At 35.2% G+C, this 20,304-nt stretch overlaps 1 pseudogene; it reads right to left on the reverse strand.

The window, feature by feature from the left end:
* Positions 1–1,001: 1,001 nt before the first annotated feature.
* Positions 1,002–14,889, reverse strand: LOC117917026 (annotated as a pseudogene).
* Positions 14,890–20,304: the final 5,415 nt, after the last annotated feature.

Below are 20,304 nucleotides of genomic sequence, written 5' to 3' on the forward strand. Positions count from 1 at the left end.
ATTATACATTGAAATAGAAAAGAACAAGCGATAGAGAAAATGTGACAGCGCCATACTAAATGTAGAACATTGCTAAACCAAGAAATCCATTGGATCCTAACAAGTGTTTGTGATGCAGCATATATGATTATCTACCTATCATAAAAATTATATGAAGATGATATCCACCAAAACAAAAACACATAAAAAGGATTCCACATTATACCCAAAAAGGTCAGCGACCTAACTGAGGATCATGGGCTTGTCATTTGTTGAAATTATAACTTCATGCATCAGCCTACAAAATAATGAAAAGTATTGTTAAAAGGACAAGTGGTGATATAAATAACAGATAAGAATGTTTTCCAATATAGTTGACCAAGATGTATCATGTGCAAAAAGCCAGGATATATTGCATCACATCTGTGGTCAATCATTTCAGGTCAGTCCCACTCAGGACTAAACTATGTGAGTGTAGACTGTATAGTAGATGATAGACATTTTTTGTCAAATTGTCTTCACAATAGCCCAATTTCTGCATAAAATATGTGAAAAAATGAGTTTGCATCATCAGTAGCTTACTCCTCAGGGTTGTGGCCCTATTCTGCCCAAGGCCTCTCTTGTGGCAGCACCCATAGGGATCATGGCTTAATGGAGACCTGAGCCCATCTTACAGTGGCCATCCCATGGGTTATGGACTAACTGGAGCCATGGCCAGTTCCATCTTCAGCTCCCAATGGAAGAGTGAGAATATCAAAGACAAAACATTATGCACCCTTCTGTTTGGAAGTGTACACATACACTGTACATTTCATTTGTATGGAACTTGAAGTGTGTCATCTTTTCACTGTGTAACTAATTTCACCCATAAGATGAAGCCTGATATGAGAACCAAACATCAAACACTAAAAATGTTGAGACTAGTTTGAAACACTACATCATACAACCATTACCACAATCTACTACTACTAGGGAAAATGAGAAAAGAACTCTTAATCAAATACCAAGATATTCAAATATGCTTACTCAGAACAGAGTAGATTGGCATCCCCGTCACTTTCTCCATCTTGAACTTGCGAATTTCTGGCTTCAACCATAACTTTGATATCAAGCAAAAAACCAGAGGTAGATGGTGGATGAATGCTGAAAAATAGGGAGATAGACAAAAAAATAAATAAATAAATAAATAAATTTTATGGTGTCAGAAATGAACAATTTTAAACTACAGAAGAAGACAGTACAAGTTCCCATCTAAGTGGGTATACCTGTCAATGAGATCCCAGATTTCCATCTCCAAAGAACTACTCAAATTGTAGACCTCCTTCCACACTGCAACTATAAATTTAATCAAGGAAACAAGTCACAAAATCATTTGAGATGTTCCAACAGCAACCATCAAAATGGACAAATCATTCTGGAGTTAATTTTGACAATTGCTTATAAGACAACCATCTACAAGATAAAGCAAGCCAAATCAGCATCCATGATCAAAGATCAAATGGTTGTAGAGGACAAACAGAACCACATTTTCTAAGAGTATATTTGTGTTGTGCTGTACTGGGGAGCAAGATCAAGAGCTGGGGCCACCATGAAGGGGCAGAATATGATAATGGATCACTCCCAAACGTGAAAATGTAGGCAGTTCTTAGTTACAACCATGGTAATCAACACCATATAAGACATCCCAAAATACAACATCCAAAATTAAAAGATATCCATAAGCTTAACAACATTGAAAAAAAAAAAACACATTACAAAGAAATTGTTAGCAAAAAAAAAAAAAAAATGTCTCTAACATCATCTTAAATAAAAAATCTAAAGCACAAGTAAATAATCATTTTCATCCATCATTGTGAGTTGGAGCTGTGAGTCATGAATTGATGAATCACCTAGTAAAAAGAAAAAACCAAAAAAAAAAAAAAAAAAATAGAAAACTTTACTAAATATTTTAATATAAAACAATTCATAAAATTAATAATTATGTAAATCGGTTACCTTTTTTTCCTTCCATAACCAACTTTGAGCACACATTAAGGCCTCCAAAGTATCTGGATGAAGCCTACTGTGATGTTTTGATACCACCCTACCACCCGTGCTAAAGGCTAACTTAGATGCAACTGTAGATACCGGAATAGCATAGATATCACGAACAATCATCTACAAAGTCGGATACTTTATACCATTTGTCTTCCACCAACTTAAAACATCAAAATTTGAGTTCCTTGGCAGAATAGACTCCTCTAAGTAATAATCTAACTCCGACTTCGTATGACTTTCTCCAATGGTACTATGAACAAATAAGTCAAACTTTGAAAGATGATCTTGTTCATCATAGTTTAACTCCAAAAAAGTTGAACCTGATGAAGTACCATAGGATGAAGTTTTTTGCCCCAACTTAGACTTTGATTGATACTCAGAAAGCAACTCATAACACATTCCATAGATTTTTTCTATCTCATTTGAAGCTTCAAACCCATACATTAGTGGAAAGTAAAACTCTAAAATCCTTATCTTGTATCTTGGGTCAAATATAGCTGCTATTGCCATCATAATATGACACCCACTCCAATATTTGTCAAACTTTTGCAACATACTTGATGCCATCGTTTTCACAACATCATTTGAGCATATCAACCAATCATACAATGCCTCTTTGACCTCACACACTTTGATGAAGAAAGTATTTGCAGTGGGATAATTTCGTCCTGAGAACAACTCTGTTATGTTGTAAAACAATTTCAATCTTCCACATATTTCCTTTGCCATATTCCATTTTTCCTCTGATGGCACAACCATGTAGTATTTTTCAAGTTGCTTCAAACGTGGGAACACATCTTTATATGTTATAGCAATTGATAACATCAAGTATGTGGAATTCCATCGTGTCTTACAATCAAGACTTAACTTCTTATTGCATGGAATACGCAATTGGCGAGCTGCATCTTCAAACTTTTCCATTCTTGATGGGGTTGCTGACCAATATGTAACACTCTCACGAATTTTTTCAATGACATCCAAACCTTCCTTAACAATTAAGTTCAACACATGTGCCGCACATCGCATGTGAAATTTTTTTTCATTCAATAAGAGTGAATCACTCAAAGATAATTTCTCCACCAAAATATTGATCATTCCGTCATTACTTGAGCAATTATCCACAGTGACTGTAGGTACTTTTCTATCCATATTCCAATCCAACAAGAAATCCATTAATACATTTGAAAGAACTTCTTTTGTGTGTGGAGGAGGCACATAAACAAACCTACATTAAGAAAAAAAAACATATCATTAACACAAACAATATCATTAAATGATCAAATAAAAAAAACTTTGGAAGTTAAAAAAATAAAACGTAACTAACCTTACAATATGATGTTGCAGTAACCAAGACTCATCAATGTAATGTACAGTGATAGCCATATAACATTTCTTTTGATTTGATGTCCACATATCAGTTGTGATAGCAACTCTACTTTGAAGTTTTTCTAAGTAGCCAATCATCTTATCTTTCTCAACTTCATAAATTTTCATTATATCGCCCTTAATCGTATTGTGGGAAACCATCTTAAACAAGGGTTGGAGACTAGTAGTAAAATCTCTAAACCCAACATGGTCAATGATTGAAAGTGGGTACTCATGCAATATAATTGCACGTGCAAGCTTCTCTCTTGAGATTTCTTGATCAAAGGTAAAACCACCAATTTGAACTTTTCCACGACCTTTTCTCTTTACTGCCCATAATTGTTGCCTAATATCAACATTTATTCGTTTCATGCACCTATCCATGTGTACTTGTAAATGTTTTGTCCTATTCTTGCTATTGGCCTTGAGCTTTCCTTTACAGTGCTTACAAATAGCATAATCTTGTCCATCTTCTATGATTTTATCAAAATCATTCCAAACAACTAAAGTCAACTTTCTTCTTTTAGATCCAATGTTCCATCAGTAGTTGAAATATTGCCTGTAATTGGAGTTGAACCCGCACTTGGCATGGAAAAGTTTTCCCATTTTTCTGATGTCATTTTTCTTAATATGAAATAAAGCTTATAAGTAAAACATTCAAACTCAAATTAATAACACTTTGTTACCACATATTAATTGGATGGATTTCAAAGCTCTTTTCCAGGTGTTGCCCAAAAAAAAGAAAACAATGAGTTACACAGGCACTCGAATTGAGCACCTTGTGTATGCTATTTCTTGACTATTGGGACTTGACAACTACTAGCTAGTAAGTTCCACATGAGCAACATGCTGAAATGAGAAAAAAAAAATTAGGAAAAAGACCACACCTTGTCATCGGGTTATAGATCTGTAGTACGTTTGGACTCTCCAAATTTTCTGATTAAGCTGCAATTACAATGATCCCAATAAGAAGGACAATCCCAAATATCCTCTCCAAATCTCTCATCTTTTCCCTAGAAACTGACAAAGAAACACCCCAAACCAAACAAATTAACATTAAAAAAAAATACCAAACGTTTAAGACACAAAAAACAAAACAAAACAAATAAATACAAATCAACAAAGAATCATACCAGTTTGTAGATACGTGAAGAGATGATTCCTATGGAGAAAATGGCAGTAACGTAAACCAATGAGACTGCTAGTAGTTGTGAATATGAGATAAACAAGGATGAATCGAGAGAAGATGGAGGAAATGAGATTATTGAATGGATTTTCAGATGGATTTCTACATTGAGTGGGAGGAACAACCCTAGCGTCGAGAGGAATGAAAACCTTAAAACGAGAGAAGAAGAAGACCTGAAATGATAGATGAAGCAAATATTTATAGGTGGGGGGTAAAGTTGTAATTTCATATTCGGGGCGAGGCGGGGAGGAACGGGTCAAATTATTACTAAACCCGATCCCGTCTCGAACCCGATTCGGGTTTAAAAAAAAAACCTGAACCCGGCCCATCCTTGATTTCTATGTTCCCAAACCTATTCTAATAGGGGCGGGGCGAGTGACCCGAAAAACCCGCAAAATTGCCATTCCTACAGTTGGGGCCAGGGGACAGCTGTCCCACCCCCTAAAATGTGAGAAAATTAAATCCTTTTCACTTGCAATGAGGAGATTTGCACCCTAGACCAGCCATGCCCGCTCTAAGCTATGTGAATGTCTGACCAATGGGCCAAAACCCAAGGTTAAACTAACTTAGGAAAAAATGTATAGGTACTAAATGCATATACTACTATTAAAGGTTGCCTCCCTCACAACATAGGTTATGGGTGGTTTCCTATGGTCTAGATTTGTAATTTTATGTTACAAATGTGCAGATCACTGCATCTATACCATAATATTGATAACACATCTACTAAATGTCTTGTTATAATTGAAATTTAAAAAATGGCTCATTTTGTTTTGATGAGAAGGGTTCCATTATGTTTGTTTGAATGAGAGAATAAAAATTCTTATTGTTGGATGATTGAAGCATCCTTATGATAGTAGTGGTCATCACTATGCTATGGTATTGACAAACTTGAAAAATATGGTGTCAATATAACTTTGACATCTAGCCAATTCAAAGAAACTTCTCCGAAACAGAGCCTAGAAAGGTTTAGATCTATATGTTGAGCATTAGTGGATGTTTGGTCAAATTTAATGCTTATTACTTAATGACTTAAGTTGACTTGAAGTTCAATTGTTCTTGAATTATTAACTTAAAACTTATAACTCATTTTTTTATTTTAATTATTAAGGTTGTTCGGTAAAGTTAACTTAAAATTTATTCGAAGTCCTTGAATTGACATATTTACCCCATTAGTTGCAATTAATATTTATTATTAAAAAATTAACTAATATTTGTTTTCATTAATCTTAAGCAATAAATTCGTTTGTTAAACACCCATACTTAAAGTATTGTAGTTTATAAGATAATATTAAAATATTTACGGCAAAAAATGAATTATGCATTTGAAGTCATGGTTGTTAAATATATTCTTATTAGATATGGGCAAATAAAACAAAATAAAAATAAAAATTGAAATTAAGAATAAGTTAACTATTTTAACTTAATACTTAAAGTCATTTTTAACTTTAAGTTGCAATATTAAGTTATTTTACAAACATACTTAATTTACTTAATAACTCATACTAAGTTATTAGGTCACTTTAAATCATTAAGTTGATTTACCAAACACCCTTTGCGTCTAGCTTGATAAGTGTCAAATTTCCTGAGTAGTAAAAATAGAACAATGAACTTGCATCATTGGCCACAGATCCTGGTCTCAACTTGATTCCCTTTAGAAAACAAGAAAAACAAACATTAGGGCAACAACATGGCACATCATCTAGTACATAAAAATCATGCACCAAATTTTAACCAAGGAGCAACATATCCAAGAGCTAAATAATTCCTCAAAATCTTTCTCATCAATGTACATTTTAATATTTCATTAACCTTCAAACATATAATAAATCCTTCAGATGTGAGGATGATGATACTTAAATTTGGATTTTTCTCCATTCCAAATATATAAAACGTTCTTAGATCATCATATGTTTATTTTAGAATGAAAACCTAAATTCAATTGCTAAAAAATAAACCGAAGGAAATAAGAATGAACTCTTGAATCCAACAATTTTCATTAATAGAGGCACATAAAATTAAGGGAAAAGTGGGTTATGACTCACTAATTTGAAAAAATATAGAAAAAATAACCTCAAATTTTATAAATCAATTTTATCTTCATTCACTTAAAAGTATTTTAAAATACATGTACTTTTTTATAAGTCAAATAATTATTTTTTGAAAAGACTCTTTTACTTGCTATGTCAATAACACCAATTAACAAGTAGACATGTAGATGCATAACTGTAAAGAATCAATCTCTTGTTTCGTTTAGAGTTTTTTTTTTTTTTTTTTAATTGTAAGACTTGATTTAGGACTTTTTTCGTCTCTCTAGAAACAAAGACAATTAAAACCAAAAAACTTAAAAAAAATAATTGATTCCATTTGAATTTCTCTTTCTCGATATCTATATTTCTAACCATCATACTTTACGAGGGAAGTGAAAGTTAATATTTTATTTTTATATTTTTAGCTTTTAAGTTTTTAAACATTTCTTATTTTATTGTCGATGTCAACCAACAACAATTTTATTCAATTTTATTTAAAAAGATAAGAAGATGAAGAGATTTATATAATATAAAATATAAAATCATTATTAATAAGATTAGAAAGGATTTTATTTATCACTTAGCAATCCTGTAGAATTTTTACAGAATGATTTATAGCTTATATTATATAATAAAAATTTATAATATATTTATTCATAATATACTTTTATTGATTTAAAATGATAAAATAAATTTTTATCATTTTATTTAATATTATCAAGTAAAGGATCATTTGAGGACATAATTATTTGATTTATGAAAAAGTGCATGTATTTTGAAATATTTTAAATGGATGAAGATAAAATTGATTTATAAAATTTGGGTTTTTTCTATATGTTTTTATATTAGTGATGAGAAAACAAAGGCTATGCTTAGTTAAGAAAAACACCCAAAAAGGGAAGGGGGGGAGGGTGAATTGGGTTTTTAAAATCTTTTCAATCACAACAAAATTCAAACACAATATAAGCAAAGTAAAGAGATAGAGTTTAAAGAATTCAAACTCGGGTTTATAGTGGTTCGACACTTCCTTGCCTACGTCCACTCTCCTCAACCTCCTAACCGAGTGAGGGTTCCACTAACTTGAAGCTTCAACCAAGCTTCCAATCTTCTTACACTTGGATTCGACTCCAATGGGCTCTTACACAACCTCTTCAAGATTCAACCCTCTTGAAGGCTTTAACACTCAGATTTTTATAAGATATAATCCCCCATCCTAGCTTAAGGATAGCTCAAATACAAGACAAAGCTAGGATGACACACAAGAGTGCACTAAAGGATATGCAAGTGGTGATTTAATGCACTATGAAAGAAATGAGAGCTTTTTGATCAAGAACAGGTAGGTAGGCTTTGAATGCAAGTGTTCTCTTATCAATAAATGAAGTGGAGCTCTCAATTTATAGGTTTCTAAGCTCAGGAGTCAAAAACAGCAAAAGGTAACCTCGTCCAGTTGAGCTAGGGGTCGACTTGTTCACTAGCTGTTACAGCATTTAATTCATGACAGGTTACCGTTGCCTCAATCGGACCTCGACCGGTAAGAGAAACACCTCGACCGGGAAAAGAAGGCTACTGGGAGAAAGAGAAGGTTTTTGACCTTCCTCGACCGGTCCTCGACAGGACGACCACAATCGGTCGACCGGTTCCTCAACCGGTTGAGCCTTTTTGGCCCCGAAAACCTATTTTTTGATTCCTTTCTTTTCCAACACTTAGGCAAGGTCTTTAGGTAAATTATTAAGCCAATTATAAAACATTTTGCCTAAGGTACATTAGTTAAAAACTCGTGTTTTAATGAAATCGACATTTTAAAGAATAAACCGAGTTTTCTAAGATGCATGAAACGTATGAAAATCCTAAGTGCACTCATGCATTTATCTTACATTAGTTTCCTATGATCACAAGTCTTCCAAGCGTCTCGATCTTGTATCCATTTGGTCATTTGATGAATTTTCGAGTTTATACCTGAGATTCTTAAACATTTAAACCAATTAGTCATTTAACCATGGTTTGTTATCATCAAAACCCGATTAGGAGAACCCTTGGGCTAACAAGTGAGACAAAACCCACTTTTCCCTGAAATTAAATCCTCTCATCAGCTCTCAATTCACTATACATTTTTGGAAAACAAAACCATTTAAACACAACTTCAATTATTATTATTATTTTTTCCTTTCCCATCCTTTTGTTTTCTTAGCGCATCCAGGATAAATTCCAAATTTAGACTAATCTCCACGATTCTTTTTGTTACCATAGAAATTCATATCATAACATGAGATAGAAAATCACCATAAATGACTGTCTTACTTTGGGAGGGGGAAAGGGTCTTGAATGAACCACAACCACCCTTTACTTCATTTGGGACACTATCCCTCCGTTTGATTGCTAAGAAATAATAATAATAATAATAAGTAAAAACAACCCTTTTCGTTTTAACAAAAAGAAAATGAAATCTTATGAGGGAAAAAAAAATCAACTACTAATTTTACAAAGAAAATGGAACAGATCAAGACAAGCAATACTAATTTTAAGCTTGAACCAATGACATTAGATCAAAATAACAATTTTACAAACATATTCAATCCTTGTTACTGCATATGCATGCACACAACAATACAACACGAAAATCAAATTTAAAGCCATAGGCCATAATGTGCTCAACAATATTGAACAAATGCAATAGAATATGAAAATTGTACATGAAGAAAAAGAGGGGAATAACTGAATAAGAGTGTATTTAGCAATGATTCTTGAAAGAGTTTATAGTCTTTTTAATATTTGAAAGATAATAATTTTCAATTGTTTAAAAGGTTAGAAGCTCTTTCTAAAATTACTATCAAACGAACTTTAAATATTCTTTAGTTTATGGAAAATAATAAATATATAATTTCCATTGATAAAGAAACACAATGCAAAAAATAATCACATAAAAAATTGGTAAAATTATTTTCATTAATCAATTGAAAAGATAGAAACTCAATTGAAATACATTGTTGAAACCGTAATTCAAAATTGTTATCCAAGCCTTTGAAGTTATAATTTGAAGGTGAGGTTGTTTTCATAAGAGGTCGGAAGTGGTATCGTTTTTGGCGGAGATGTTTGCCCTACATCCAAATCTCATATGGTTGTATTAAAGTAAAAGGGTATTTTTGTAATAAATTAGTTGTATTTTATCTAAAACAACTAATATGGCATCAAAGCATTTTCTTCTGCTCGTCTTAGTTTGTTTTCATCACGTGCTGTGGTTAGATTTTTCGAGATATCACCAATGGAGGATTCCAATAGCCCATTTTATCTTCAGAATGAGAACTATCCTAGGCTCATTCACATCTTGCAACCTTTGAATGGGAGAAATTACAACACCTGGAGCAGAACGATGATGATGGCTTAATTTGACGACAAAGAACAAAGTCGGTTTTGTCGATGGCACCATTCCTCGTGTGACAGCAAACAATCTTCTCTTCAATGCTTGGACCTGCTGTAATAGCATGGTGATTTCATGGCTCCCCTTAAAGGAAGTGTCAGCATCCCCAATGCACTCACAGTGGGCTCCGGGCTCATACTATCAACGAGTGTTATAAGCTACATGGATACCCACCGGGATATAAGCTCAAATCGAAGAATACACCAGGTCATGGCCATATCAGACCTCTATTTTCTCTAACAATTCAACTCCTTTTGAATTGACGTTGGTTAATCTCTCCTCCAGCCAATGTCAACAACTTCTAGCCTTATTGAGCTCCCTGCTACAACATAGCTCAACTGCCTCAGTGGAATCACAACAATAGGGAGGTCCTTTCATGTGTTATTTCAGTGGTAAATTGACTCCTTCCTCTTCTATTTCTCATATTTTGATTCCATCTTATTCTTGGGCATTGGATATTGGGGTAACACACCATGTGTGTTATTCCCTACAATTGTTCAAAACCTCTTCTCCATCACATAATTCCACTGCCACTCTTCCAAATAGACATTCTGTTTTTATCACTAGGGTAGGGTTTGTTGAATTGTTGATCATTTCATTATCAAAAATGTCTTATATGTCCCACTGTTTCATTTTAGTCTTCTTTCCGTTAGTGTCCTCACTCAGTATCATCATTGCTCAGTGCATTTTGTATTTGAAGCTTGTTATATCTAGGATTGTACGCAGGGGAGGATGATTGGGATGGGTAGACACAGTGGCAATCTCTATGTTTTGGATTCTACCAAACTTTTTCCTATTCCTTCTCGTGTCACAGTTATTTGTAATATTGCCTCAAAGACCATACGCGAGCTTTGGCATTACTGTCTCGGTCACCCTTCTTATGTTAGGCTCGAGTCTTTAAAAGATGTATTAAATCTAAAACAATTTGTTGGCCACCCTTCTCATTATTCAATTTGTCATCTAGCTAAACAAAAACGTTTGTCATTTCCAACTTTAGATACAGTTTCATCATCTCCTTTTGAATTACTACACTTTGACAAATGGGTTTGTTTTCATCACCCTACACATGAAGGTTTTCGTTATTTTCTTAACATTGTGGATGATTTTTCCCGATTTACCTAAATATACTTGTTGCATGCTAAATCTGATGTTATCAATGTATTTCCAGCATTTTATAATCTTGTTCATACTCAATTTGGTGTTAAAATTAAATTTGTGCATAGTGACAATGCCCTTGAGCTTTCTTTTTCAGATTTCTTTCTAGAAAAGAGGATTTTATCTTTTCATTATTGTGTTGACATGCCTCAACAAAATTCAGTGGTTGAGTGTAAGCCAGCATCTTTTAAATGTTGCACAAGCACTTTTTGTTTCAATCCAATGTACTGTTAGGATACTAGGGCGATTGTGTATAAATTGCCACATGCCTTATTAACGGGACTCCAACACTTGTCTTGTATAACAACTCGTGATCCCATGAGCTCAGGCCGCTAGATGCATATATAAGAAGAAAACAATTGGCTTGCCCTAACGACCTCGGGTTATGAAAATTATTTATGGTCATCACCTCCACACATGCACTATCAAGAATTATTTGTTTTCATTTTTATGGGCTAGGTTATCATCAGCTGTATCTGGTTCTGGTGCATCGATGCCAACACTCCATTCCAAGAACCCTGTGAAAAATAGTGTTTGGATTTCAAGATTGTATGAAGGTGAAAATATGGATCTTAGAATGTAGGAGGTAGATGAGAGTTCTTGGTGCCTATGATTCCTTTATTTCATAAAGTCTTTGGCAAGGAATGGGGATTCTTGGAACCAAAACAGTCAATTTGGACATTGGTGAGTGCAAGTGCTTGCGTTGCAAATATATACAAGTTAAAATCATCAGAAACCACCAATTTAGAGAAGCTTTGAACAAAGACTTGGTTGGGCTCAAATGGAGATTTCGACATATTAAGAAGAGAATAAATCATGATCAAGTCATGCAATTAAGGAGAGGGAGTGCATTCAATCTTAACGCCTGCAAAAACAAAGAAATTTAGAATGAGAAAAAGGAAAAAAAAAGAACAGTAATTGGCACCAGAAAACCTGGAAACAACCTAGAAAACATATATTCTAAACAATGAAATCAAAAAGCATAACAGCAATAACATACATCAGTTACCAAATTCCTTATGAAATGCTCCTCTATTTGATACCTTGGAGAAGACATTATTGACAGTAATTACAGAGAACATGTTCTTTAAACTAATTATTAGAAGTTAGAGAAACCTATGTATCCTATAGAATATGCCAGAAAGGGGAGATAAAATGTATAATTAGCAACCATTATCTGTCACAGAACCTGAATTTAGACATTAAACTAATTGACCATGTCCTCATAACATAATCCAACTCCATCGTGTGATATTTCTTTCTTCTTTTTACTGCTAGTAGCCAAAGAGGATCGTCCAAAACTTGTTGATGTGCTTGATCTTCTTGAAGAACTGGTATTTGTCCATGATGATAGATGACTGGTATTTGTCCAAGTTGGTGAAAGAGATCCACTCATCTGAGTTGTGCTACTGAGCCTTGTAGTTTCTGAACTAAAGCTTTCTTTTTCAGTTGCTCTACATTCACCTTGTGATTCAGGGGACTCTGGATGATTACTAACTGAATTTGATGGTCCAGGGGAGAAGCCTTTGATGCTATAACATGTGTTGCCGCCCATTATATAACATAGAGCATCAACCACCTGTGGTGATGCAAAATGAAGAGCAGGTGATTAGTGAGTTCCCTCGGTTTTTCTTGGTACTAGATTTGCTATATGTTTATCTATAATATTAGATTAGTGAGAAATAGGAGGAAAAGGTGAAAAAGCTTTAATAAGATTCCTAGTTTCCTTTCTCTTTGTAATCAAAATGAACAACAGGGATTTGTTTGTGCATTTTTTTCCCTTAAAACATCCACTTTCTCATCAAAATTAAGCTAATGCAGGTGAAAGAACAAGCATAGAGTGAATAGACTTATCCTAGGCTACACATACATTTTCCATAGGTAATCGCTTATGAGGATCCTTGCCAAGACATTTTTCTGCCACGCGAACCATCCATAAGAGTTGGTGGACATCATGAGAATCCACAATCCTCTTGTCAATTAAATCTGGGTAGTTCCCTTCTTTCAGTAGTGGCCTTGCCTGCAAAAGAAGTGGCAAAAAACTGCATAAGCCTCTTGAAAAATAGTAGGAAATATGAGGTAAATTAGCTATGAAAGCTCACTTCTTTATCTAGATGTTACTTAATGGTATGCTTCAGGAACTTTAGTTATATGACTGGGCTTTATAAAACATATGACTAACTTTCAAATTCTCATCTGCTTGAATTTTATTATGCTTGAGCAATGGTCTTTTCGGCAGTATGGAATTTGGTACCAGGAATTTGATAATAAGTAATAAACATGTCACATGGTTGTTACCCACTCTACTAGGCTTTTCCCTTTTAGTTCCTTGTCTGTTGTCTCCAGCCCAGTGATCAACTGTAGCAGCACCACCCCGAAGGAATAAACATCGGTCCTTTTGTATGCTTTCCCACTTTCTGCATATTCTGGTGCAACGTATCCCAATGTCCTAACAACTCTCGTCTCTGAGGAATGATCTGAGTCTTCTTGTTGGGTTCTTGCAAGACCAAAATCTCCTAGCTGATACATTAATTGAAGTAATGATAATTAGACTTGTTTTGTGATTAGTTTTTTTTTCAATATAAATGATAGGAAGCCTCAATGATGTAAGCTTAAGTACTAGGTTGATCATAGGGCAGCATCCAGGATGAGCCAATGGATCAAACCAGTTCACCTAATTGGAACCATTCTGGCCATTGAAATGAATCAATGTGCTGTTGGTTCTGTAGCATATATATTCGGATTCTTACCAGTGCTTCGTAATCATGGTTTACGAGAATGTTGTTTGGTCTCATATCTCTGTGAATGATGTTGTTTTTGTGCAGATATTCTAAACCTTTGGCAGTTCCCAAAGCTATTTTGATCCTATTTTTCCAACCGAGTGGACTGCAGCTATGCTCTGTGTCATTCAGCAAAATCCGCTCTTAGGATAGGCTTCAGTTCTCTATAATTGTCAGTAAAATAGAACAAAACGTCTTGAATGTGATGCAAAAGGAGTATAAATTAAACTAGTCTTCTGTGTTTGGTTTGTTCTTACTTGACAGATGTTGGTCTAATGAACCATTGCAGACAAACTCATAAACAAGCAGCCTATGATTTCTTTCTGAACATGATCCTAATAGCATTACCACATTCTCATGTCTGGCCTTGCTGAGTACAGTTACTTCAGATTTGAATTCCTTCTCTCCTTGAAAGCTTGCATGTTTGTGTTGCTTAACAGCAATCTTAATCCCATTCTTCAGCCGTCCTCCATAGACAGGACCAAATCCACCTTTTGATAGGAAGTTCTCTGAGGCAAATCCCTCTGTGGCTGCTTGCAGCTCTGCATAAGTGAAGTCCTTTTTTCATTCAATCTTCGGCCTTCTGTTTTCGCAAACTGAACAACTGGAGTTTCTAAGTATCTCTTCTGGTTGGAACTTGCTCATCTGATCATTGCTGCTTTTATGCTGCTTTTCTTCTTCATTTGGACCCCCTAATGCGGATTGCTCTTCTGTTGTTTCTTGTTCTGCATTTGTAGAGGCTTCTTCTGCTTGGTAACCCAATGGGGAATATCTTGTCTTGTTGAAGCTAGAACTTGAGGCTTCAGTGTTTTCAAGGCTAGAATTGGATACGCTACTTCACAGAATGAGTTGTTCACTAGATGAGGATTTAGAAAATGTAGATTTTCCTGAGTTATTCCATGGGGGTTCTCCACCACCATCACCGCTTAGCACTTCACTCATTCTGGTTTTTCCAGAAATTGCTTGAAAATGATGGGGAAAAAAGGATGTGAGCTACACCATGAAAGCAAATTTTAAAGAGAGTTTCTTAAGAAACTTATATATTTTTCATCATTTTCTTTTTTTGATAGAAAATGGTATTCTAACTGTTTTCAATCTAGAACTGTTTGGTTATTTGAATGTAGTATATTTTTCATATTGGTCATTGCTTACTCTTTCAAGAAAGTAGTTTTTCAAGGCTTCCATGCATCATTTCTCCATATGATACAAAGGTTGTCACTGGCCCTGTTAGCTTTTCAATGGTGTTGTCACGTTTCATCCTCGATATTCCACATGAGAGTTTGTCCATGAAGTACTTCTTGTCTTTCTTCATCTGCCTGTAACAAACAACAAATCCTTCAATACATGAATCTTTGGCTGCTTTGGGACCCTACAAGTATGAAGTATGAACATGTCACGTGACTAAATTTGAAATATTTGTTATGTGGTAGTCTTGGTTAGGATCCTTCAGAAATGTTCAACAGAAAGTGTTTCGGATTTTGGGTGGATATATTATTTCTTTTAAACCAAAGTCGATTCCTTGAACATAAAAAGAATAGGCATCTTTTTCAGTAGTATGCAATGTGATTTCTTATGTATATGTCGTTATACTTGTTTATGTTTTTCATTTTATAGAATTAGACAAAACACTTTTCACTAAGGCTTTTTTTTGTATAGGACACTTAATTCTGTGGCGGATACTTGCCAAAATGATTAATATGCCACGCCAGTTTGAATGCTTACAAAAGGGTGAGGATAAAAGGCTAAATGACTAGCTTTCTCTTAGGAAGAAGGGAAAAAAGGAAAGAAAAGAAAAAGATGAATACTTGTGTTCAATATATATGAACTTTAGATATATCTATATATATATATCCTTGCTTGAGAATATGACTCATGAACTTGGATGCCCAATGTCCAATGCTTGTGTTCGTGTTTTAGGGGTCTAGGATTAGGATTAAGATTTGGTAAGACGATTGATTCTATTACAGAAATAGGTGGGCTTAACTCTGTCAAACACTTTTCATTCTTTATGAGATTAGGATACATTAATAGTGATTAGATCTACAAGAATATGATCATAGTTTGGTCAATCCAGAGGACCAGACTCTATTTCAAATTTGAGTTTACATGTTAATGCTAGTAATTTCAGAGTGAGCCAGATTGAAAGCCATTTTTCAACTGATTCAAACTGAAACATGAGAGGGATTATCATCTAAAAGTAGTAGGAAACCTTCCCTTGATTGGAAGGCCAAGGACTAATTATTATTTGCAAGGAATGAACACAACTCACACACAAATAGTTCATAATCTATCCTTAAGGTGTATTATTTTTGCGTTCATTTCCATGGTAGGCCATTTAGGGTTTAGCTTGGATCATGGAATCTTAATATTCTTTTTTCTAATATATGTGTATACATTGTTCATCAAAATTTGTGAATCTTATAAAATACATGTGGGGGCTGCTAACACTCGCGTGCCCCCCCACCCCCTACAAACACACACACACATATTTCTTTTTGTTTTGACCAAACAAGTGTTCGAATTGCATCAATAAAAATTGATATTATGATTTATGGATGCAACCAAACCATGAATAAGCTAACTTGATATCTAGTAATACAAATTTAATCTCTTACCAGCATAGCTATTAAGATCATTTCCAGTTAAGTTGTTGAATCCTAAAATTTGGGAATCTGATGGATAAAAAACCTAGACACATACTCATACTAGAACCCAAACCTAAATCCATGTAACATAGCCCAAAGTTGACACCCCATTTTACCTATTTAGGGCTTACGACCATAAAACATCACTTCCAAGAGCAACCCAAATATTTTTAGAATTCAAGTTCATAAGGGTAGAGGACATTTAAAACAAAACCTCACATCCAAAGAATTTAATAGAACATGTATCCCTATTTAGAGCCTATGGCTGAAGAAGGTTTTGCATAGTAACGATGATTAGCTATAATTAAGCCTATGCCAAATACTCAACAAACTATGAACAAACTCAATCCAATGAAACATTGACCCAGTTATGAGAGTCACATTCCTATCTATTAAGGAACACCATGTTACTTCCAAGAAAATCGCAAAAAATAAGAATATTGTGTGAACAACAGTTCAAGGAAAAAGAGAGAAAATAAAATGGCCTATGATTCAACCTACAATTTGATCCCAATTAATTAGATTTTGGACTAACTCTCCATAAACTAAGATTGACAGATATCTTCATGTCCATTATACAAAAATTATAACATTTAGAGCACTCAATAGAAAGACAATATGCCATTAACCTTGATTTCATTGTTCTCATCACAATCAATAGGAAGTAAAAGAGAAAATGAGTAAGAAGGATAAGTTATTAGTTATAAGAAGGTTGAACAAGAGTAGCTCATGTAATCCATAGTCCTGAACTTTTAATAGCATCCAAAGTTGTGAACTCACGACCTGGAGTCGTTTATATCAACCACAACTTAGGGTTATTCATAGCATCTACAACCTTAAGCTTAAGGCCTAGAGTGGCTCATGTCATTGATAGCCTTGAGTTGTTTATAGCATCTAAAGCCCTGAACGCACGACCTAAAGTCGTTTATGTCAACCATAGCCTTAAGATGTTATAGTATCTATAGCCCTTAGCTCAAAACCCCGAGTCATTCATGTCATCCACAACCTTAAGTTCATGATTCGTGGTCTTTCATATCATTAACAGCCCTGAGCTATCCATAACATCTAAAGTCCAAAGCTCACGAACCAAACTCATTCATGTCAACCATTGCCCAGAGCTGTTTATAGCATATAGAGCCCTGAACTGATGACTTAGAGTCGTTCATGTGAACCACCACCCAGAGCTGTTCATAGCATCTAGGGCCTTAAGCTCATGAAACAGAGTCGTTCATAGCGTCTAGAGTCTTGAGCTCTCAAAATCTCCATCATTGATGGAAGCCTATATGCTATGAATAGCTAAGGGTTGTGGTTTACATGAACAACTCCTGGTTGTGAGCTTAGGGCTTTAAATGCTATGATCAACTCAGGGCTATGGATGACATGAACAACTCCAGGTTGTGAGCTTAGGGCTTTAGATACTGAGTTGTGAGTTGAGGACTCTAGATGCAATGAATAGCTCAAGTTGTGGTTGACATTAATGACTTCTGGTCGTGAGCTTAGGGCTTTAGATGTTATGAACAACTCAGAGTTATTGATGATATGAACAACTCGAGATCCTGTGAACTAAGGCCTTTAAATGCTATGAACAACTTAGGGATAAGAATGATGTGAATGATATGAATGATTCTTGGTCATGAGTATATGAGTTTAAATGTTATAGACAACTCAGGTTGTAGATGATATGAAAAACTCTAGGTCGTGAGTTGAGGGCTCTAAATGCTATGAATAACTCAAGGTTGTAGATGACATGAAGGACTTCGAGTTATGTGCTCTGGGCTCTAGATGCTATGAACAACTCAGAGTTGTGGATGATATGAACGACTCGGGATCCTATGATCTTTGACTTCTAGATGTTATGAACAACTCAAGATTGAGGATGATATGAACGATTCTTGGTTGTTAGCTTATGACTTTGAATGCTAAGAATTGCTATAGATTGTGCATGACATGAATGAATCTTGGTCATCAGCTTAGGACTCTGGATGCTATGAACAACCCAGGGTTATGGATGGTATGAACAACTACGGATCTTATGAGCTTAGGCTTCTAGATGCTATGAAAAGCTTAGAGGTGTTGATTATATGAACGATTCTTAGTCATGTGCACATGGCTCCAAATGTCATGAACAACTCATGGATGTGGATGACATGAATGACTTCGGGTCATGAGCTCAAGGCTCTATATGATATGAACATCTCAAGGCAGTGGTTGACATGAACGACTTTGAGTTGTGAGCTTAGGGCTCTAGATGTTATGAACAACTTAGAGTTATGAATGATATGAATAACTCAGGATCCTCTGAGTTGAGACCTCTAGATTCTATGAACAACATAGGGCTAAGGATGATACGAATGATTCTTAGTCGTGAGCCTATGATCCTAAATGCAATGAATAACTCAGGATTATGGATGACATGAATGACTCTGGGTCACAAGCTCTAGGCTCTAGATACTATGAACAACTAAAGGTTGTGGTTGACATGAAGGACTCCAAGTCATGTGCTCAGGGCTCTAGATGTTATGAACAATTCAAAGTTCTGGATGACATGAATGGCTTCGGGTTGTGAGCATAAGGCTTTATATGCTATTAACAAATCAAGGTTGTGGATGACATGAATCACTCCAGTACATGTGGTCAGGGTTTAGATGCTATGAATAGCTTAAGGTTGTGGTGTACATGAATGACTAGGTCATGGGCTCAAGACTTTAGATGTTATGACAAGCTTAAGGTTGTGGATGACATGAATGACTTTGGGTTGTGAGCCTAGGGCTCTAGATATTTTGAACAAGTCAGGGTTGTGGATCACATAAATGACTACGGGTTGTGTGCTCAAGGCTTTAGATGCTATAAACAACTTAATGCTATGGTTGACATGAACGATTCGAGGTCGTGAGCTCAGTGCTAAATATGCTATGAAAGCTTAGGTTGTGGATGACATGTACGACTCTCGGTCGGAGCTCAAGGCTCTAGATGTTATGGATTGCTCAAGGCCGCAGTTGACATGAACTACTCCAAGTCGTGAGCTCATTCCTCTTGATGTTATGAAAAGCTCAGGGTTGTCGATGACATGAATGACTTTGGGTCATGAGTGTAGGGATCCAGATGACATGAATAGATCAGGGTTTTGGTTGACATGAACATCTCATGGTCATAAGCTCAAGGCTATGGATGACATGTATAACTTCAGGTCATGCGCTTAGGGCTCTAGATGTTATAAATAGCTTAGGGTTATGGATGACATGAATGACTTCAGTTCATGTCCATAAGGCTCTAGATGCTATGAATAGGTCTGGGCTGTCGCTGACATGAACGACTCCAACTCGTGAGCTCAGGGGTCTAAATATTATAAAAAGCTTAGAGTTGTGAATGACATGAACAACTTCAAGTCATGTGCTTAAGGCTTTAGATGTTGTGAACAACTCAAAGCTCTGTATGACATGAATGACTCCAGGTCGTGTGCTCAGGGCTTTAAATGCTATGAATAGATCCGGGTTGTGGTTGACATGAATGGCTTCGGGTTGTGAGCTCAAGGCTCTAGATACTATGAACAACTCTTGGTCATGAGCTATGAGCTCTAGATGCTATGAACAACTTTGGGTTGTGGTTGACATGACTGACTCTGGGTTGAGAGCACAAGGCTCTAAATACTATAAACAACTCAAAGTTTTGGATGATATGAACGACTCCGAGTTGTGTGCTTAATGATCTCGAT

The sequence above is a fragment of the Vitis riparia genome, chromosome 6, assembly GCF_004353265.1.
Source record: "Vitis riparia cultivar Riparia Gloire de Montpellier isolate 1030 chromosome 6, EGFV_Vit.rip_1.0, whole genome shotgun sequence".
Lineage (NCBI taxonomy): Eukaryota > Viridiplantae > Streptophyta > Magnoliopsida > Vitales > Vitaceae > Vitis > Vitis riparia.